The sequence below is a fragment of the Cyprinus carpio genome, unplaced genomic scaffold (genome assembly GCF_018340385.1).
Source record: "Cyprinus carpio isolate SPL01 unplaced genomic scaffold, ASM1834038v1 S000006749, whole genome shotgun sequence".
NCBI classification, from domain to species: Eukaryota; Metazoa; Chordata; class Actinopteri; order Cypriniformes; family Cyprinidae; genus Cyprinus; species Cyprinus carpio.
The window spans coordinates 559,997-584,219 of record NW_024879348.1 but is presented as its reverse complement, the minus strand read 5'-3'; the positions used below and the strand labels follow the sequence as shown (position 1 = coordinate 584,219).

General features: G+C 36.0%; 1 long non-coding RNA gene and 1 pseudogene across 1 annotated transcript; one reads left to right on the top strand and one right to left on the bottom strand.

Moving 5' to 3' along the window:
* Positions 1-277: 277 nt before the first annotated feature.
* LOC122144674 lies at positions 278-16,435 on the top strand. Its single transcript, XR_006159811.1, has 2 exons — positions 278-434; positions 16,091-16,435. It is a non-coding gene; the product is annotated as an uncharacterized LOC122144674 (long non-coding RNA).
* Positions 13,908-23,368, bottom strand: LOC109071524 (annotated as a pseudogene).
* Positions 23,369-24,223: the final 855 nt, after the last annotated feature.

Here is a 24,223-nt window from a genome sequence, read left to right as displayed (position 1 = left end):
GTGAAACAGGTTTAAGAGTTTTTTTTAAACTGTCTGTCTCTTAAATATTAAAAGAAAAGGAAAAAATTAACGATGTGTTTTTATTTATTGTATTTCGTTTATTTATGTATATGTAATAAACAATTTACAATAATATTTTTGGAGTTTATTTATTATTATTATTATTATATTATTATTTTTTTTAATTAAGCCTTTCTATTCTAATTTCTTTAAACAGGCTTTAGCCTATGCATAATATTAGGTCTATTAAACCTCGGATTCAGTCGTTTGTCTGTAATGCTGGCAGGGAATGTGACGCCTGCGCGGTATCAGTCTGAAGCTATGTCTTGGCGCGGTTCGGTGTCTTGTGGATGCCGCGGGTGACATCCGCCCATTCAGCCCACAGAACAGACGCGAGTCCGTGACCCTGCACACCTCCTCACCAGCCAAAAGAGGTATAAACATCGCTCACAGACAGCACTGAGGCTCCTGAAAAACATCACCCTCACAGCAAACGCGAGGTTATTCTTAGTGATGTTTACACTTGTCAGCGAGTGTCTCTTTTCTCTTTCAGTGTCTGTAAAGAAGAAATGTAACAAAACGGGGCATTTGTGAGGGGTTTGGCAGCTTTCAGTCGACTGTTTTGTTCAGCACTACCTTTATTACTAAATATTTAAGAGCATGATTGGCCATACAAATGCAACTAAAGAAGAAGGAAAAAAATGCAAAAGAGCTCTATTTTTCATCAAGACATCTATTTGTAGTTCTGCACAGCAATCTAATATACTCAACTTATCTATCTATCTATCTATCTATCTATCTATCTATCTATCTATCTGTATGTCTATCATTCTGTCATTATGTTCTATCTGTCTGTCTGTCTGTCTATTGTTCTATTGCTCTATCGTTCTGTTGCTAAAATTACTATCTATCTATCTATCTATCTATCTAATGTTCATTCTATCATTATCTATCTATCTATCTGTCTGTCTGTCTAACTTTCATTCTATTGTTCTGTCGTTTTATCTTTCTATGTCTGTCGGGACAGTTATGACTGTGATTCTTTTCGTAATGGTTGTGACTCTTTGCTGCCTGGGCGTTTGCGTAGGAGTACGTGTTCAGTGAGAGGAACGAACACCAAGCGCAGTGGGAAAAAAGCAAGTTGGCCGTTCACAGTGTTTGAGACTGCCAGTCCCCGGCTCTCCAGCTCAGGAAACCTGATCCAGCAGAGAGCAGTTGGCAGACACAACAGAACAGGCTGCACTGAGACGGAGGGGGTGAGGGAGCGAGCGAGGGTGTGAGGAGAACAACTTAAAGAATGAGATGAGAAGATGAAGGTCAGGCTCGGGGCAGGGACACAACTCTTAAAAACATTCTGCAGTGGCATCAGGCTATAAAACTTTTTTTTTTTTCTTCCAATTGGGAATTGAGTTTTGAGAATGTGGATGCTTCTTTGAAAGTGGATAAATAGTGACCACCGGCAGCTGAATGAGAGGAGGGGCTGCTGGGTTTGGTGAGGAGCGCTACAGGTGCAGACTGGTCAGCCATTGACCTTAATGGTGCATTAAATCCAGATGCTTAAATAGCTTACATGCTTAAACCCTGGTCCCCTGCCACCACCCAGCGAGAAGAGATCTGCACTCTGAGTCTGAGTGTGTGTATTTTGGGGTAGGTTTACTTAGCTACACTTTGGGTCCAAAATTTTCCCCATACGTGCACTAAATTGGACAAAGGCTTATTTTGTGGCATATATATATATATATATATATATATATATATATATATATCTATATATATATATATATATATATATATATATATATATTATATATATGGGGTATCTTTTGAATGTTTTGAGAAAAAAAAAGTTTTTGATTAAAAATGCAGTGAAACTATAATATTGTAAAATAGTAGTACAATTTAAAATATCTCTATTCTTCTAATTCTATTCTTTAAAAAAAGGCCCCTTTTAGACCTGTACTCTATTCATTTACTGCTTGTTTTCTTAAAAAAAACACACTATAGCTTCTCTATTCTTTTGTATTCTATTTGTTTTCTTTTTTATTTATTATACAATTAACAAAAAGCAAAAAAAGGCCTCTAACACTAGCTTGCTCTATTCTTTTTCTATGCTATCTGTTTTCTTTTTATTTATTATATAATTTAATAAAAAAACTTGCTACGTGTACTGTGTTAAGCTAACTGAGAATTGTGTATCATAGCACTTGCATATCATTGCTCATTTGTTGATTTTGATTGCTTCCATTGTCTTTTGATAAAAGCGTCTGCTAAATAATTAAATGTAAATGTAAAATAAAAATTTTCTATTTGAATATATTTTAAAATGTAATTTATTTCAATGATGGCGAAGATGAATTTTCAGCATCATTACTCCAGTCTTCATTGTCACATGATCCTTCAGAAATCATTCTGATATGCTGATTTACTGCTCATTTTTCTTGTTGAAAACAGTTGTACTGACTTATATTTTGTGTTTTTTAGCTTCCTTGATGAATAGAAAGTTCACAAAAAAAGCTGAAAATGTACCTCCATTCAGGGTTCAAGAAAGCACAGTGGACAGTCCATGGCTCCAATGCGAGCCTCTAGGATGGGGCAGACAAAATATGATTTAAAGGGAACAATTGCAGATAAGTGTGTTTATGAGTGAGAGAGAGAAAGAGAGGGAGGGAGACAATAGCGCCTGGCTCAAAAAAACAGGAACCCTCTGTTTCCTGTGCCTGAGATCTCAGTCTCAGTCTACTCTCTTTTTCACACACACACGGTCAGAGCGAGAGACTGACCATCTTCATGCAGTGACATTATATTTTGTTGTACAAATTGCATGAAGGTTTTGCATTATCTGTTAAAAGGCATTATATTAGTGATACTTTCTGAAGCAGGTGAATTGCTCATAGGATTAGGACTTTGAACACACCTAAACCCTAAGAGTCAATGTGATTTATTTTTCTTTGCAGTAACGTGCCCTGATGAATCATTCACAAGAAGACTATAGGAACATGCATGAAGAAAGTAACTAAGGACAAATTTTGGTTTGTGCTGCATGATTGTGCGGCTAGTTGCAGACAGGTGTGCTTTTGTAAGTAATATTGTGCTTAATATTTTTACCTGGTGCATTATAAAATGAGTACAAAAAAAAAAATCACGTAGAATAACAAAGACTCAATAAATCACACATAACTCCCCAGCAACTGCATAGCAACATGCTGAAACACACTTACAACACTATAAATTTCTTTCAAAATGTGAAAATCTAAATTTGGACACATATTTCATTTGGCCGCTGTTACGTTTTTAAATATTTTAACTGATCTAACATATTTACACAGATGTGATTTTGATGGAATGTATCTATGCTATTCAGACTCAACTGGCAGGATCTGCCGTCATTTTCCAGTATCTGTGTAGGTTGGAGGAATGGTCCCATTATTCTTGTCTTCAGTCTGAAAAGCATTCCTCGGTTAGGCTCAGTCCTGGCCGAATCCTGACATGGACAGTCAAGATGTCTTGGCGGTGTGTTTTTTGGTCTGAGCTTTTGATCTCCTACAGTGGGTTTTTAGGCATTTTGTTGATAGTTTTTTTTCATACAAGTCAAACGCTTCATTAATGAAGACAACTGAGCAAGGGACAACTGGACTCATAAATATTCACAGTATGGGGGAAATATAAACAGCATAAATTCTAACCTGACATCATGTGCCTAAACACAAAGTCAGAAGGTGTATGCGAGTCTAAGCAAGGGATTTGTGCCCTTCCTGTCAAAGTCCACCTGTTTCTGCTTCTGCCGTGGAAAAAGACCAGAGAGACAAAAAGGTTGGAAAGAAAGACATGTGGAAACAGGAATGTGCTTTTCTCAATCCCCATGTCAGCAGTTCTATGGTCTATTTTAGAATCCCACCATGCATCTGTGTCTGCACAATTACAGTGTTTCTACATCATAAGCAAAACATCTCATATGAAGTGTTTTTTTTTTCATATGTATATATAAGGATGCATTGATCAAAAGTGACAGTGACGACTGTTATAAAATATTCATTTTTTAAATAAATGCTGTTTCTTTTAACTCTATACTCTTAAAAAATCCTATCACAGTTTTCATAAAAATATTAAACAGTGGCAATAATAAGAAATGTTTCTTGAGCACCAAGCCAGCATATTAGAAGGATCATGTGACACTGAAGACTGGAGTAATGATGCTGAAAATTAGGCTTTGCCATCACAGGAATAAATTGCATTCGTAAATGTATTCAAATAGAAAACAGTTATTGTAAAAAAATAAATAAATAATAAATAAAAAAAATCACAATATTATTGTTTTTACTGGATTTTTCATCAAATAAATGCACCCTGGATGAGCATTAGAGGCTTCTTTCTAAAACATTAAAAATAAAAATATATATTTTAAATAAATATACATCAAATATAATTATAAATTAAATACAAAAAGTATAAATAAAAAATATAAATACATTTTAAAAAGTCAAAAAAATACACCACAATAGGGATTAAATTTTTTTTTATTATTATTATTCCAGAAAATTAAATATCAAATTGCCATAATGAATCATAGGACCACAAAATGTTCCCAGAAAATGTTGGATTTTTTAAAAACAGGAAACATTACTTCCAGTTCTTAGCAGACACATTTTATACTTAATGGTTGGCTCACCATCAACATCTGTACAGAAATAATTAATCTGTCTCAGCAATATTTTTGTGTCCTGCTCTTTAAAAACATCCCTTGATGAAGGCTTGATTTTACCTAGCTGTGTTCAATTTCTAAAAGTATAACAGTTTTCAGAAAAACTGCATGTTTTGGTACCAACAGAACACCTGGTGTTGGTAAAGAAAAAAAAACTACAGAATTTTTTATATTAAAAATTGCGGCAGTTCCTGTAATGCTTCAGTTTATGTTTAGAACTGAGAGGACATTGAATTGCTAAAATATAAACATGTAAATGTTTGGTGCAAATGTTGAATAAGATTCCTTACAGTGCATTGTTTCATATTCAGATAAATACTGCATTCAGAGACTTTGATTGTTCCTATTGTTTGTTTAGGTGAATCTGAGGTCAATCACTGTGTAAGCAACAGTATAATGGCATACTACTGACATTTTGTTTGAAGTATGCATGCCATACATACAGTGCGTCTGTATATAACTCTCAGATGACATATTAAACTTGACAGTGCTTTCTAGCTGCAGTGCTCTAACCTCTGTTGGAAATTACACTGACATTGAAACTTTAAACCTGACTCGCATCCAGAAATATGACATCTGTAGGTTAGGTATTGAAATACAGTTTAGCAGCTTACTAAAAACCAATCACTCTGCACACTGTGTACTTTATTGTAAACTATTGTCACTGCACAAGTGCTACATGAGCTTAAGTCATTCTGCTGTAGTGTAAAATGAGTGTACTTGAACCAGTCAGATGACAGTATGAAACTATTTTGTGTATGAAAGCACTGAAGACCCCTAGAAACACTTTGAAGTCAAGCTTCATTCTGAGCTTACAAACACATCTATGAAAGTATATGTTTGCATATTTGATCTCTGTTGGAGTCCCAGAGTGTTACTTGAGCACGTAAAATGCCCCAGAGAGCTGTATTATATTGTTATTGAATATAACTCGATATGACAGCATGTCTATTGAGAGCTCTTTTCTTCTGGTCATTTCACGCAGAACGAACAAAACTACAGCCTTCCTATATGACATACATCGGGACGGGAAACGCTCGGGGCTTGAACAAATCCTTTTAAAAGGAACATCTCACTTTCAGATGCTACAGGCCAATCATCTGATTCCATTACTTAGCGGCTCTGTGTGAGCTTCATGCCAGGTCTCTGTCCCTCTCAAAACTCATGCCATGTCTGTGTGGTCCAGGGTTATGAAGCCTGCTTTTATAAAACAATAAACTAGGCACTGTCATATTTATTTTAGTAAGGACAGTTCTGGCCCATCCTCTTGTTTTGATTGGCATGAGCTCTCACCATCCCAGAAAGTGACATTAAAATGGAAAATGCGAGCTGGGAAAATATGCTCAACAGAAGTGAAATGGAATGAAAAGAAAAATCTTTGACCATAAACTATTCAGGAAAATATGCTAGTCTGGAATTTCAATGTGTTGGAGGCATTTAGCCATTAATAAAAAACAACTATTATTATTTTACGTTCATTTATTTAATTTTCAAAATGTATTTTATTTATACTTTATATACAGTATGTGTGTACGAAAATATTCTAAATATTAAAAATGTAATCGAAAAAATATATAAACATTTAATTAACAATCAGCACAAGTCTTTGTTATTATTATTAAATGTAATTTTTTGAAGAAAAAAAAGTTTTATCATTTTCATATAGAAATATATAAGTATATGAAAATATGAATATTAAAATTTAATATAAAAACTACACATATAAATATTTAATTATAAAAATACAATTGTTTATTATTATTACATTTATAAGTGATTTTCATAATTTTTTTACAAATGTCATCGTGTGTGTGTGTGTGTGTGTGTGTGTGTGTGTGTGTGTGTGTGTGTGTGTGTGTGTGTGTGTGTGTGTGTGTTTGTGTGTCTGTGTGTGTGTGTGTGTGTGTGAGTGTGTGTGAAAATATTATGAATATTAAAATGTAGGCTATTATAAAAATAAATATAAAAAATGTCATTATAACAATTAGTACAATTGATTATTATTACTAATATTATTAAATTTAGTTTTCATAATATTTATTTAACACATTTCATCATTTTATATATAAATATATAAGTATATGAAAATATTATGAATATTAAAAATGTAATATAACAACTATATAAATATTTAATTTATTTATAACAATGAATACAATTGTTTATTATTATTACATTTCATTTTTATAATTTTTTTTTAATTTTTGTCATGTTTATATATGAATATAATTATATGAAATACATTATGAATATTATAAATAGTCTGAAATATTATAAATATTTAAAATAATATATTATTTTACATTACATAGTTTATTATTATTATTATTATTATTATTATTATTATTATTATTATTATTATTATTGCATTTAATTTTTATAACATTTTAATAAAATGTAAATTAAGTCAAGCCATTTAAAAGTCTATAAATCTTTAGCAGGCTTTTAGTCAATTTTTGCAGCCAGTAGGTCGTATCCCTCATTAACTACATGTACAGTTAACTTGCTCCCATAACCAAACCCAAAGTGACAGCATGCATAAACATTGTACCAAAAACCCATTTAGCCTGGCCTGCCTGTCATGCCCTTTTAAATACAGCTATTGACATCATAGTTAATTGACACATGCTGGGTGGACGGTTATTTCTAGCGTCAGTTTGCGCACGGGACTGCAACAGACATCAGTTTTAATGAGCTAATGTAGGACGGACCGTTGTGACCTCCATAGGAGTTTACCAATGCTTTACTTTGAGACTGGAAGAAAACTAGCACAAAGAACACCTTTGTAAAATCTGTTTTGAGACAGACTTGCTCATGATGGGATCTGATTGGTTGACAGTTGTGTTCAGTGTTTGTTTTGGTGCTGTGACCCAGAGTTGAACTGAAATGCCCCCTGATGAATTGATTCAAAACAAACAGTAAATAAGACCAGCATTAATAATGGCTAAGTGATATAAAACGTTTAATAAATCAAGTCTTTATGCGTCTTTAGCAGTGAGGCCATAAGCAGTCTCTGTAAACAGTACTGAGTGTGAGTCTGAACTGTTCTTCCCTTCAGGACACAAGCGTCTGTGTGTCTTCTCTGAGGTATGAAGGATGGAAAAAGGTCAGCGGAGTTGAAGTAGACAGTCTCTGTCATGGTAAAATGTGTTTACAGAAATAAATAATGATTGATGGTTTATTGTTCAAGCTGTCTCAAAAACGTTCAAGGAGTAGTTTGCCAAAAAAGAACCCTTCCTGTCATTCCAAACTTTTTCTGTGGTAAACAAAAGAGGGTTTTTTTATTATTATGGGTTTATTTCCTTAGTTGACCTGTAGATGTCTGACCCTAGAACTTTATTGACTTTCTACGGTTCTCTCCCTCCCTCCTTTCTTGCATCTGTCAACCTTTGACCTTTAACCCTACAGGAGTGTCAAGGAGGAGAAATGAAGCATGTGTTGACCGTGAAACAGATACCATCACTATTTTTTCTCTCTCTCTTATTTTCTCTCCTATATAAAGGTCAACTGTTCTGACCTCTCCAGCTTCATCTTATCCCTGTCTCCATCTGCTTTCGATCTCTCTCCTGATGTTTATCTGTCTCACTCTCTGTCATTTCGTCCTTCTCCTCCAGACCAGTCTCCCCCATGTGACAATGTGCCCTGCCCTCACTGTTTACTTGTTTACCTCTTTTTGTCTTTCTGTCCCTGATTCATTCTGTCTCTTAGTGACCATTCATTATAGTGATGTATGCACAGCTGTTCTTGAAGGCGCGCGCTAGAAAACATGTGTTTTCCTTACAAACCCCCTGTTGACAATGCCTCGCCTCGCCTTTTCGCTTTTCATGGGATCTGGAATTTTTACAGCCACGGTGTGTTTGACAAGTGGTCAGAATAATGCTAAAATGCATGGTAAGATAAGTAGAAAATGACAAAAAATAATTAAATTGTACAAATGTCCAGCAATTCACATTGACCTATTTGCCTATTTTTTAAATCTTACTTATTATATAGCACAAAAAAATTATTATAAATTATAATTATAAATGTAAATGAAAAATAATATAAATAATATAAAAATGCTTTTAATGTTTAATATTTATTTTATTAATTAATTTTAATATTAAATTTAATATAAGCTGTTTTGTAATATATATATATATATATGTATATATATATACACACATAAATTATATATAATTGTTTTTAATTAAAAATTAAAAACCTTTTTTTACACAAACACACATATTTAAACTATAACAACCTCATAAAACCTGTTCTTATATTCTTGTGCAGTTTTAAAGAGACGAACACCAGTGAACGATTGCTGTTATTTTACACCATGGGAACAGCGTTAACCTGCTCGCAGTGAGTTATGTGCTCACATTAGACGTCTGTCTGAGGTTACACCTTTACTCCATCAGCAACTAAAATCTGTTTAACACTCTATGAAACGACTGTTCAGCAAAAAAACAAAATACAGGTAAATAGCAATACAAATAAGAATATACATTTTATGATGTTTTTAGACTGATGTATCTGCCTCAACAGGTCTCTCTCAATGTGTTGTTGTGAATAGGTTAACATTCAGTTCTTTAACTCGGTGCTGTATAACTCATGAAGGTTTATTAGGAAATTAAGCTAAAAATCAAACTGAAACATAACAAAACTTGATGCTTCCAGATGTGATCCAAGACATTTGGAACAAAATGGAAATACTGAACAGATGCTGGTCATTTTCCATAGGGATGCATTATACTGTATATACTTGAGGTGATGTGAAAAGTCTACCTTAGACGGCCAATCATATGGTTGGATGGTTGGCATGACTGAAAGCATGAATTACATATTCCCATTAAATCTGGTTTTGTTTAAAGAGAATGTTTGCCAATGTCATTAGTGAATTTAATCAGCATTCCGGTGATGGACTGTGCTTCTGAAGATCATAGCAATGAACCCTGATTCATTGTTGTGATGTTCACATTAAAGGAATAGTTCATCTAAAATCTAGAATTTCCCCCCAAAAAATTTATTCACCCTTGGGCCATCCAAGCTTGCTTGTTTATTAATGAAGGTTTTTTTTAAAAAAATTATTATTATTTCATTTGTTGACCAATGGATCCTCTGCAGTGAATGGGTGCCGTCAGAATGAGAGTCCAAACAGCTGATTAACAAATAACAATAATCCACACAACTCCAGTCCATCAATTAATGTCAAAAGCTGCATGCTTGTAATAAACAAACCCTTCTTCTAATGCTTCTAACTAAAATATGAGTCCTCTATCCGTAATCTGGCTTTATTCAGTGAATCAGTAAATGCACAGTTAAAGCATGGTTTAAAAGTGAAAACAGTCCAAAACAGTTCTAAACAAAAATGTTGCTTTTTCACTGGAGGAAGCATTATTATGGATTTTGGACTCATATTTTGGCAAGAAGAAATGGTTTAATGATGGATTTGTTTCTTACAAACACACAAGATGTTAATTGATGGACTGGAGTAGTGTGGATTATTTGTGGGTTATTGTCAAGTTTTATCAGCTATTTGGACTCTCATTCTGACGCCATTCTGGTGTGGAAGATTCTAAATTTCTCCTTAAACTGTTCTGATTAACTATTAAACTCATCTACATCTGGATGGCCTGATGCAAAACCTGCATTTTTGAGTGAATTTTTAAAAATCCCTTCATAATTAAAATGCCATCTATAACCTTTTTTCAACTTGATGAATATAAAATTGTTAAATGTGCTTATTTATGATTACATATTTTTAAACAAAGAAAAAGACAAAAGAAAAAAATCTCACCCAGGCCAGGAGACTTCAAATCAATGATTAATGCTTCTATTGTGAAAAAGTGAAAACACCCTGCAGCGTGTTTTTAACATTCATGCTGTATCCAGACATGCATAACTCATTTTCAGATGTCTGAAATGACTTATTCAGAGGAGAGAACACCTGGAAAGCGCGACACTCCAGTACTGGACTTCATTCATACTATATGATCTAACATTGATGATAAACCATGGGTCACTTACGATGCAGAACCAAACAGGTGCTCTTTGAAAATGAGTTTCATATGATGTGCTGTCTGGCCAATTCACCAGCAATTAGTTGCTCAGCTGTTACTCTAATATTAGCGTACAATGAAATGGTTTTGCACAGGATGGAGCGGGGTGGATTACACTTGCACATAGTCAGGACAAACGCAAAATGTGGTGCAAGTTTCTGTCGAGGTCAGCCACACTTAGTCTTGCTCAGACCATGGAAAACCTGCCTAGGCAATGATCCTCAAAAGCTTCTATTTATCTGTGGAGATTTACTAATAGCAGGACAGATGGGACGGCTGTGAGGGGAGGGTGAAGAAACAGTTAAACATGGTCTATCCCTCCACTCCAGCGCTGCTGTCCAGCACACGAGAGGATCCATATGGAGACAGAAGAGTATTAGTGTAACGTTCATGTATACAGAGGGGGAAGGGAGTCAGGCGACAGCTTAACCTCTCAAATCTTCTTAACAAGTAATGAAACGGAGTGATTTAGATCACCCTGCTTTGCGTTTCATGTGGGGCGAGGATCTTGCTGAAGTTCATAGTAATGCACTTTGCTAATGCATTCCTTCCAGTAGTTATTGTGCCAAAATGGCTTATGCTGGTTGCTAGCAGCTTTAGATAAAAGATGAAAACATCCAGATTTCCTGTTAAAAGAAATGTGGTGTAGAAAAGCGTGCTGCAGGAAAGGTTTTCAGTTGGGGCAAGTTGTCACACTTTTCACTTAGAGTGAATATTTGGAAATAGGTTTATTTATTGAAAGTCAGTTTCTCCATTGACAACAACCTTGGCTACAAAAAAATGTCAGCATTATATTATATATTATTATTTTAACACTCCTTGAGATTTTGTGACCACATGCCTCAGTAGTTTTAAACTAAGGTAGTTTTGAACTAGGAGTTTCGAAAAGTTTCGAGATAAAAACATTTGTTTAATTGGATATACTTTTATAGTTAATAATATTTAGAATTTCCTTTTTTTGTTGTTTTGTTTTGTTTTGTTTTGTTTTGTTTTGAGAAGCAAATGTTTGGTAAGACTATTTTGTACGTAGCAGCCAGTAGAGTTTTTATAATTTTAAATGCAGCCAGGGCTAGTTGTCACAATTTTACTACTATATATATATTTATAAGTCAGTTTCTGTACAGACAAAAGCTACAGAAACAGCATTATTGCCAAGGACAAAAAATATTATTTCTTCCATACATTAAGATTTTGTGAAAACATTCCCCAATAGTTTTAATAGATTTTTTAGCTAGTTGTTCAAAACAACCTGTAAAAATCATTTCATAATAAAAACAAATTTGACATTTCACTTCAACCTTTAGTTACTGAAATTTATATTTTCCCAGTGTGACAACAAGCCCCAGTTTCCCTATTTGCTTGAAGAAACAACTAAATATATCCAGCAGTTTAGATCCTTTCTAAATTATGTTTTTGAGAAGTGAAAAGTTCGACAGCTCTTTGATACGAAGCGATTTTAGATACATCTGCAAACGCCATGAAACTCAATCCTACAATTAGTCAATAGTCATAGCGGTGAATAAAATCAAAATGTGAGCATGCAGTGGTCTGTCGAGAGTCTTTAACCTACAATAACGGAGTCTTACCACCGTCTAGCCCTCCCTTCTAGTCTAGTCAGCTAGAGGCTTGACGCAGATGGCAACAACCAGGGTAGACCTACAACAGCTGGTATAGGTCTAAGCTCGTAACAAAATGGATCAACGGGCACAGCTATATGACAAGCCACCGATACTACGGACGGACGCTTTACAGATATTTTAGTCTGTGGGGCTTCGGGAAATGACTGGTCTTATTAAACGAAAATCACATAAGGTTAAGCAGCTGCAAAGCTTCTGAGGTATTTAAAAATTTCCCCCCCGACTATTTCCCCCTGACTGTGCATAAGACTTCCTGGTGTGGATTAGAGGCTGCAGCTACATGTGGTGTTGTGGCTACATACCTTCAGTCAGTCAAAACCCAATCTGATGCTTAGTTTTCCTTCTCCCCAGGCTGAGAATCGCTAAAAGCCAAATGATGGAGAGGGGGAGAAAAGAGAGAGAAAGAAAGAGATCAATGTGAAGATAAAGCGTGCAAAACTTTGTTGGAGATGAATCGTGGAATATGGGAGAGAATGATGGAGGAGACGGGATGGATCTGTCGTTTAGATGAAAGCGGAGATGAAAGGCTGAGAAAATCAACCTATGACACACAATCTTTAAGAAATATCACCCTCGGCTCTTACTTGGCCATCACACTCCCTAGAGCAATGATTTTGATGAGTGTGAGAAGGTGTGTGTGTGTGTGTGTTGGCGGGGAGGAGAAAGGCAACATAGTCTTGGATTCCTGTCACCAGAAACTTCAGCCAAAAGAGAAATCTGTGCTTTTAAACTTAACATTTCTGAAACGTTACATTCCATGAGAAGAAAACACTGGCTAACCCCTCCTTTGGCTCATCGGCTCTCAAAGGCTCTGTCTAAGCTGAAACATACCTAACCACTCGACTTTCTGGTTTCTAACCAATATGGCAGCAATTAAAGACATATGTGGCTTTTCATATAAGAAGTTTTCTAAAGACGCATATACAGACATGCGTATCTGCATAGTATCCAAACTTATTTGGTTTCTTTGAATTCTAACCAATATAAAACTGAAAGTAAAATAGGGTGCACATATTGTGTTTAATAGAAATTCGTAATTTAGAAATGGTTTAAACTATTATAAATTTATTTTTATTAAAAAAAAAAGTATAAAAATGCTTAACCATTTAAAAATTAGCCACAGTGCCATGCATGTCCACCAGAACCTAACATGACATTAGAAGGTAAGATGCATCCTAATTTGCATACTTATGCACTATTCTATGACATTTTGTAATATAAATAGTGCAAGCAGTGTGTTCACACTGAAAAAAAAGTGCACTTGAATGAAGTGTCGAATGTTGTAGGAGGCTAAGAAAACTTATAAAATTCAGACACTACACTGTTGAGTATAGTGCACAAGTGTATAGTGTATAGGAAGGCCAACTATATCTTGTTTTCATATGTGACCAGATTCCTTTGATAGCCAAATGTTTAGTTAAATGGAGGCATTTGCAGTAGTTCAAGTCGAATCCACCTTGCAAGAGAACCAGCGCACACGTGTTTGAATAAACTGCTGCCCCCTACTGATAGAAAAACAGTAATACACCATTTGTTCTGAGGAGAATCTGTGAATGATATTAAGACTAGAGAATTATTTATTAGAATTATTTATTACCAGCAGGCAAAAGCCACCATTCTCTCCAACAAGATTCAAACTACACACTAAAGCCATTCCAGGCAAGCACAGCTTTAGGCTGGACTGAAATCAAGCGCATGAGTCAAACTCTTAAAAAATATTCTCTACAAGCTTCAGTATGAATTTGCATAAGGTGACTTATAATGGTGGGGTTAGTGCACACACACATACACTTTCAATCACATAAATACCGAGCAAAGCAGTGCACTTCCAATCTATTGCATCGACGATTTTCATTCTTAAGAAGCTTCGCTTAATACATTTAGCTTTAAATATTTTCCAGTTGTTCAATAGCATATGCAAATTCAAAACAATAATTTGTGTAAGCTATAAGGTAAGTGTGCCCTAATAAATTACTCAGAAAAAGTCATTTTTTTACATCCACTGCAGTCTAGAAGCCACATATTTCAACAAATCAAAATTCTTCTTAATCATCTAAGGCAAAAACAGCAGCGAGAAGCATTTGGTCTGGCATTAGATGTGTGTTGAGTAAATATCTTTGTAAATGCTCCAGTTGACAGCTGAGAGAGTCTGACAGGTCTGTCCTGAAAGCACATGGCTAGAGGTTAAAAGAGCAGATGTTTACAATTGTATTATGGGTTCCAAAATGAAGCCTTGTGTAACAGTCTGGAATTTCTGCTCTGTTTGGAAAACAAACAAAAAACACTTTAATACAAGGTATATTATATCACTACAATATCCATAGTGTGGGAGGAATCTCGTATAAAAAACGATGAGGCACATTTCCTACATTGGAACAGAGAGGTCGCTGAAACATATTTTTGCATATATATTATGTGTGTGTGTGTGTGTATGTGTGTATAGGTGAATATGCAATTTAAATAGTTTTCTAGGGTATATAGGTGGCATCAGTAAATTAATAAATCATCAGTAATTCAGCAAGCAATGCAGCAATAAAGGCCTCTCAAAACAAAAACAAAAATAAGCAGAGATTGATATTTGGTGCAATTAAAAACAACTGTCTCTAAAATCGAATTATAAAAATGGTAATCAATCAGAGTTCAGTTCAGTTTTGTAACACGTGATTGAATAGTGACTCGTCTTACAGGGGTTTGATTTGCATTACGATTGGCTACCAGCTCCTGTAGCTGCAGAGACCCGCCTCCAATGAAACAGAAAGCAGGGCACACAGGGGCGGAGCAGTCCACAGGCCCCTCCCATAGTGGGCGGAGAGAGTGGGCATCATAAAACGTGACACGCCCCTTCTCAAAGTCGAGACACACTCCTAGTCTTGGAGGCAGTGGATAGGTGACGCCAGTTGGCGATGAAGGCCCGTTGCCATTAGTGAAGCCAGACTCTCTGTAATTGGCGTCGGTGTGATGGGAGTTGGCAGAGGAGGGCAGGTAGATCTTGCCCATGCCCATTGTGAGGAAAGAGAAAGGGGGAGGAGAATCCGACGAATCCTCGGCTCCACTGTCATGGCCGCTGTCTGGATCATATCTATCAGACCGACAAGATGGATTCAATACGGTTAGAGCTAGCATGAAAAATGATTTTGAAGACAATGGTGTCGTCATCCCGCTCAATCCAGTGGCAGTTTTGTTCTCATGCAGAGGTGTCAGTGCACTAAAATATAAGAACCTCTGATATCCATCAAACTTTTCCATTACACAAAAGGTGCAAAAGGTTACATTTAAAAAAAAAAATGTATGCTAAGAAAACTAATGTTCTTTTAAGAATGTTTTTTGGGGGAACTGAAATGGATCTTTTATGGCATCACTGTAAAAATGCCCCTTTAAGAACTTTTAATTGTTTAAAATCATGATTGCAATAGTTTTGAACATCATAAAAGCAAAATTGGAAGTATTAGGTGCCATATCTTAACATTAACATATCTACTTCCTCTTCTTATTTCAGCAGTTCTTTTCTGTCCTTTTCCTTTGTTCATTTTTGAGATTTTGTTCTTACCTTGGACTAGCCATATCTTGAGGCAGATGAAACCACTCCTGAAGTTTGGACTCCAGGCCCACTCCAACCTGTAGAACAGAGCCAAGGACAAAAAAGGAGGGAAAAAGTGATATAAAAAGAAAAGTTACAGGGAAGACAGTTAATAGATTTTTCTTCTTTACAGAACTTGCCTTAACCAGATATGAGCCGGGCTCCACTGAGCATGCCCAATAGTGTCGGCCCTGCGTTATGGCCACATCACCCACAAGCAGATCAGCTGTCAGGTGACAGGAAGTGAGGGCACGATCGGCGTCCTGCAGCAGGGAGAGACCGGGCACACTGCGAGCACACCTCTGCTCCTTACTCACCACCAGTCTGTCCGCGTGCAGACCCCAACGAGAGTCCAGGTAAAAATTCAACACTGTCAGGGAGGCGGAAGGAAGATAACAGCGAGGGAATACAGGAGAAATTTTTAAGAGGAAGAGGGGAAAGAGTATTAAGGCACCAAAAGGAGGGACGCAAGAGTGGGTGAAAAGGGAGAATAGAAGTATAGAATATGCAAAAGGAGGACAAGGCATAAAAACAGCAATCAGGAAAACAGTAAACAAGGAAAGAAGACAAAGAAATGCACTTTGGGAATAGCAGGGTAAAATCAAGACTGCAAAAAGCAGGAAGATTTGCGTTCCGGCAGACAGGCAGTGAAGAAAAGGTGCATTTCCTCATTAGTATTTCAGAGTTAAAGTCTATTCACATCAAAAACTAATTTAATCTTACAAATCTGATTCATGTCTTTGTATCCCTTGTTTTCATTTATAGCAGAAGCTAATATTGGCGTTTTGTCGTAAACATCTGCCTTCTGGTTGGATGTTGCAAATCGTGGATTATTATTTGTAACACGGGCCTCGAGTTATTGTGATTAATAAACATTATAGAGCATTAAAGTTTGCTTATGACCACATTTACAAAGTGGATGGGTCAACATTCACATAATGTTTTACTACATTGAGTGTTTTGTGTGTGGAAAATAAATATACTGGTGGTTTAAAGAATAAATGGCTCAAATAATCAAATGATGAGGGAATTATAAACAAGAAAAGAGATATAATAACAGAAAGACTTTTAAGGGCTTTAAAAAGGGAGCAGGAAAGGTGACTGTATAGCGCTGTTGCCACTAAAGCTGGAAAACATGGAAAAACCAAAGGTTGTAGAGAAGGAGATGGGAATGGATAAAAAAGATAAAGAGAAAATAAGATAAATGAGCAGATGAGTATCATTTGAGAATTAATTTTGTTTGTGTTGAAAAATCCTCAGAAGGTGTTTCTTACCTGGAGCTGGTGGTGTGTGTAAATATACTTCCTCACTGTATTCGCCAAAGCCGGCCTTGTTGCAGCCTCTCACCCTCAGCACATACACACTGTCCATCTCCAGCCTGTCAATCACCGCACAGGTCCCGGTCACCTCCTCCAATCTCTGCCAGCCCCAACGAGCAGCAGCCAATCCCCCGCGAATACCCCCTCTTGCCCCGCCCCCTGGCACCACCCCCCGCCGCCGGAATTCCACAGAGTAATGCCAAGCAGGAGTGGAGTCTTGAGGCAACCGCCAGCACAAGAAGAGCTTGTCGTAGGCGAGGGTTCGCTGGGTGTCAATCACAGGAGCAAGAGGGGCTGATGGGATAGGTCATTTAGGTTGGGGTTAGATTACATGACAATCAGATTACTTTTTGCAAGTAAAGTAACACCCAGTTTTCACCATAATATCTTATGTTTCAGATAACTTACTTTTCTATGTATTTATTTACTGACAAATATGACACTTTCCCGCGTAACTTTCTGTAAGCTTTTTCTGTGCATTAGTGTATACTAATATATCTGTTATAACACAATATTATTATATCAGCAGGGATTCTGCAGAGTTTTTAAAATCATATTTAAGACCTATAAAGACATTTTTAAGTCCTGCACAAATAAAATGAACATCATATGGCAGGTTTAAAATACTTAAGATATGTTTTATTCAATATACCTTTGTACTGAAAGTAGTTTATGTACTAACATAACAATACATGTGAATTAGAAGTTAACTGGTGTTGGATTTTGCTGTTATGATAATAAATGTGTTGAAATAAAAGCTGTTACAGAATCAGACTATAGTGTTTGTGCTATATTGGTTATTTATGGTGAATCAAAACATACAGTGACCAGTGTAGTCCCATAATACAACAAATGAGTCTTATGAGTCAATTATTTTAGTGAATCAAGATGCCTTTCCTACCCTGAATGAAGCTCAGGTCTGTGAGGAGTTTGAGCTCTCTGGAAACATCAAGCTGGAAGTGTCGGAACGAAGGATCAGCAGAGAGAGAGAAACGCTGCATAGATTCAATAGACTGGGCCAATCTGCCAGAAAGAGAGATAACAGTCCAGTGTTTTCGGATTTTGGGAACAGACATCAGTGTTATCGGCAGATAGTAAGGTGGGGTAAGCCATCCCACCTGTTGTGTGTTATTCTGGCTGCATGCACAAAGCTCGATGGGTCATTTTCTTTGAGCAGCTCTTGAGTGAAAGCCATCAAGCTGGCATGCTCCAGCAGGCTCCGTTTTTCGGCCACCTGATTGGCCAAAGCCTCTGCCCTTCTCTGCCGTGAGCTTTCCAGAGCCTGGGCCAGCATTGTCTGCCGATCGGTCAGCAATGCCATTATCTCCTTCACGCAGTGAGAGAGCTGCTCTTTGGCTGATACGCTGTTTCACCTGCATTCGTGCACACAGACGATTGCTCAGCACGTCAAACACCTGCTTTCCTTTTGTGAAAGAGATGGGAAAGGTGGCCGTACCTCAGTTTGAGTGATGGCATTTTCCAGTTGTGTGATCTGAGTCAACACCATGTCCTGATTGGACAGGATGTAGTTCAGCTCCTTGGTGATCTTGTCCTAGGGTTTAAAAACAACACACAAAGTAAAAAAAAATTGGTGCCTTTATTGAGAAGGTTAATAATAGTGATGTTTTGCCTTCTTCATTTTAGTTTGGCTTCGATTCTACAAGTAGAAATGTAAAAAAAAAATGAAGTGAAAATTGTTTTAAGTGATATGATGCATTTGTATTTTTAACAGTAAAGAAAAATAGAGATAATATTATAGCCCATTTGTGATCAGATTTTGTAAAGTTTTCACACGTCATTGTGAATGAGAAATATAATCTTATTGGATCATTTACTGGCCTCTCATATCCTTTGGATCATGGGAATATTGTCATCCTAAAGAAAAAACAGTTCTGTTAAAGTAAAATAAAAATAAAAAGCTACAGAAGAATCACTCACAATGGTGTGTGTTCACTGCTGATTTCCTGGCTTTCAAGAGTTCATAAACTATAGATCTAAGACATGCGATGAATAGACTTAAACATCACAGCTAAACAAACTGAACACCATTGTGCAAAATGTTTTTGACGGATAAACTCATCTGATCACATGACCTTCCCCACTGTTGCAGTTTTTTTTAAGATGCTTCTAACTCCAGATGATTACAGTATCTGCTTAAGATAATGCACTGGCACTGCCATTGGGTGGCACTGTTGTTGCTTTTTAAAAAACGATTTTATTTGCCCATACTTTGCTTTAAAAAATTTTTTTAAATCAATTTCTCTACCAGAGAAAAACATGACAGTGATTTATGCCAGGTACATCATTAAAATCGAGATGAATTGAAAACATACCTTAAGAGTCTGGTAGGCTTGGGTAACGGGTGCAATCTTGTGACCCGTGTGGATTCGACGCAGTTTACAGAGTGAACAAAGAAGCATCTGACATGACTTACAGTAAAACTGCAGCCTCTCCTGATCATGTTCTGGGCATGTCAACACCTAGAGAGAAGGAAAAAAACTTTACGATACACAATGGATAAAATAAAGCTGCATCTGCATACTCATTTTAGAAATACAGCATATTATGGAAGCAAAAGGGGTTGTGAATGGTAGGTATGGTGTGAAAGGTAATCGGGTTGTAATCCTGATCGGCTCACCTTTGGCCTGAAGTTGAGGGTGGGCTGAACATGTTCATGCTGGGCGCGTGGAGTGCCCCAGGGGTGGTAGAGTTTGAAGCACTCATTACAGAAGCTGGCTCTGCAGTCAGCACAGCCTTTAGTGGCCTCCAGGGCCTGTGGGGGTTTACAGAACTGACACATCACAGCCACACTGCCCAAACTCACTGTGTGCCTATACCTAGAGAAAGCAAAAGAAAGAGAGAGATCCTGCAGTGAAGAGTTTGTTCATTTGTCTATGTGGTTTTATTCATGTAGATATAGTAACACACAGGGAAAATTGTGTATTCAAGATTCTACTTAAGATCACTAGGTCACTAATCAAATAATTAAACACATATAAATGCTGAAAATATATTATATGTATGTATTTATATTATACTATATAATTTGTATGTATTTAAGATTCTATTTCACTAAAATACACTAATCAAATAAGTACAAATGTATAAATCCTGCATTTATACTATATTATATATTTACGATTCTATTTAATATTAGATCTAGATCACTAATCAAATAAGTAAATAAATATGAATGCTCAAATGATATTTGTTGTTAATATTAAATATGTTGTTACACTATACCATATACTATACAAATATTAAATGGAATATAAAATTGTGTATTTAATATTTTATTTGAGATTATTAGGCCACTAATGAAACAAGTACATAAGTATAAATGCTGGAAATATATTATATTATATTATATTATATTATATTATATTATATTATATTATATTATATTAAATTATTACAATTAATATTATATAATAGAACATATAATATCATTTAATATTGTGTACTTAATTTTATTTAAGCTTACTAAGTCAGTAATCAAGCAAGCAAATAAATTTAAATCCTCAAAATAATATATTATATTTTATATTGTATTATATTATATAATATTATATTCTTATAATATTAAATTGTGTATTTAAGGTTCTATTTAAGATTTTTAGGTCACTAATTAAACAAGAAAATAAGTATAAATCCTCAAATGTAATATTATTTAATATTGTGTATTTAAGATTCTATTTAATATTACTAGATCACTAATCAAATAACAAGTATAAATGTTCAAATGATATATATTTTAATACAAAAATATAATATTGTGCATTTAAGTTTCTATTCAAGATAACTAGGTCACTAATCAAATAATTTAAGTATAAACACTGAAAATATATTATATTATTACACTGTAAATATATAATATAATATATAACTTAAGTGTATCTGAATGAGTGTATTTATTACCTTTCTACAATCCTCTCCAGTGTAAGGTTCCTCATGCACTCAGCCAGTCCTCTCTCACCTAGTTCTACATCTCGTCCACAGGGGGCGCAAGGAAAAAGCATGAGAGTTTGAGGGCCTTCCTTTCGCCTGCGGCCTGGGTATGTCCCAGAACCTAAACATACAAACAAAGTGAGATAAACTAATTATATATCAACCTGTTTATATGACATTGGAGATGGCACATACTCTTTCTTGTCTCTACACACCTGAGCGCAACAGGCGGTCCACGCGGTCAGACTTAGGTATGGGTCTGCGTATCTGCCGTGGGGACCGTGTGTTGGGGGTGGAAGCGGGCGAGTTGGGCTCCGGGGGGAGCTCGGGCTGGGGATACCCGCTCTGAACCAGCACCTCGGAGGCACACATGAGACACACGCTGTGCAGGCAGGGAAGTACAATAGGCTGCTTCACAATGTCCTTGCACACAGGACACTGCAATTCCTGCTCCATACTCTTCATATTGGACTGATGAATGGAGGAGGAAAAAAAGGGGATGAGTGAGAAAAAGATAATAGAATATCTTACAAATATTGACTAGAGTGAAAAACCATTATAAAAAAAACATTGCATGTGCTACAACTATAAAAGAGACCTTATTAACAGATAAAACTTTTTTTTTTTAAATGTAGGACACATACTGTACTACTATTCAAGAGTAAGTTTTTTTATGTTTTTGAAAGTCATCTTATTCTCATTAAGGCTGCATTTGATCAAAAATAAAGCTGAATTTTTTTTATTTATTTTTTTGATGATCCTTTTTTTGATTGATTAATGATCCTTCAGAAATCATTCTAATATGCTGATTAAAATAATTTATTTAAATTTATTTTTATTTATATGCTGATTTGATGCTCAAGTAACATTTCTTATTATTATCAAAAATGAAAAACAGGTGCTGCTTAATAAAATGACTAAATTTGTGTGGAAACCACAATATATATTTTTTATTTATAAGTCCAAAGGAACAGTATTCCTTACTGTCAATTCTTATCAATATAATTTGTCCTTGCTAAAAGTATTCATTTTTGTATTCAATAAAAAATGTGCAGTGGTCTTAACATTATTTGCTCCATGCACTACCAGTTGAACTACAGAAAAAAATTTTTTTACAAATAGTAAGCAGTAGCCCCTTCTATGATAAATTTGGGTCTTAATATTAAGGTCCTTAAGTCATATTTGGGACAGAATTTTTGAGCTCTATTAAGAATTATGTCTCTGTTGCACACTGATTTTAAGAAAAGAGGAAAGTGGTGGATAAAATGAGTGAAGAGACTAGATTTCCATGCTGCCTGGTTGCTGAGAGAGTCATGCACACCTTTATAAATAGCTGTCTCTGGTACACTGCTACTGGCCTGCAATGCTCTTTAAAAATGGATAGTGACCCAGTGATGATTTAAGCAGACAACTGGGTGACATTGGAAGCTCTGGAAAGGCCACACTTTAGCTAAAGCATGACCTTGTCCAACAGACTAGCACAGTATAGACATATGTGTGGTGTCTGTTTGAAGAGTGACTGAGCATCAACACCACAAACAAATCTGACACCTGTTTTACTAAAACATGCACATACACAATTTGCATCTCCATTAAAAAAAAAAAAAAAAAAAAAAAAAAAAAACATAGTATGGACAAACAAAACTTGTAAAAAAAATTGTTCAGTTAGCCTACTTTGACCTTTAGAAACCACAGCGAAAAATAAATTCTAGTTAACTGAATCTGACAACCATTTTCCAGTGCAAATACAATAGGCTAGCTATAATTATTAGTACGCTAGTTATTAGTTAACCACCGGCCCGTTCAATACAATGGGAATGTGTTCTTAAAATCTAACCGCATATCTTTGTATTAGACACGTTTTCCCTTTAAATCATACTTTAAAAACCGAAACGCATGATTTAGGAAGGCCTACAGCAGCTTAATGGGCTTCTTTTTCATCACGCGGTCATTCAGCAATGTCACCTGGCCTTATAGGTCACTCCATCTCATTATACGAAAGATTTAACGTGATTTTAGCGCAAAATAAACGCGAGGTCTGACCTACAGACTTTACTTATTATCGGTTAGCACGGTGCACCGGTTCGTGCTGTATTCGGCAGCGCCCTTACCTTCACCTGAAATCTGGGCGCCATTACGGGATGCTGCTGTCTTTACTTCATATGACAGCACTGCTGTCGCAAATCAGTGCTGCTTACCGAGATAGACTACACACTTTAATTGCCAAGCATGAAAAGCATACACGCGGTTTCCAGCCAGCTACAAATATTACATCGAGAAAACACCGCATGCTGTATAAGCATCACTGCCACATGCACGACGCGGATTTAATACATTGTCTATTATTCTTGTAAAGCATACCGTTTATGTTTAGTTTCCTTTCGTCGCAGTAGATCATCATATGTCAATAGGGAAATGTTCCGTCGTCCGCCATTGCCTCTTTCAGGCTGAAATGTAGGTTAGTAGGATGTCGCTACATGCTCACGCAACTGGAGATGCTTTCATACCGACACTCTCAGTCTCAAACCCGCATCCCGTTTCCATGGCAACAAGCACGTCCTCTTCATCAGCAGCACGCTGCAGGTTACTGCCTGAGCATACCGAGTCACAACCATAGACTGTATAAAAACAATTTAACATGCGTTTTAGTCAAACTGACAGTCTTATCCAATCAGTGTAACATAAAAACACTATAAAAAGTAAACCCGTGCAGGTGTTACCTGAAGACAGTGTTTCGAAAGCTTCGAAATGTTTACGAAGCACTATTGGATTTGGGAGCTTGTATTGAACTCCTCAAGTCACGAAACGAGGCTTTGTTAGGTTGTACTGTTTAGAATCTGAGCCTGCATCCCAGTGTGCACACTATCCATCCTAAATTCTATGTGATATTAGTAGTTTTCAATACTATTTAGGGCAGATAGGGTGGATAGTATCAAGGACCCTAATGTTCTACACTACAGTCTTTGATAGTATGACATTGGAACGCAGGGCTGGTTTAG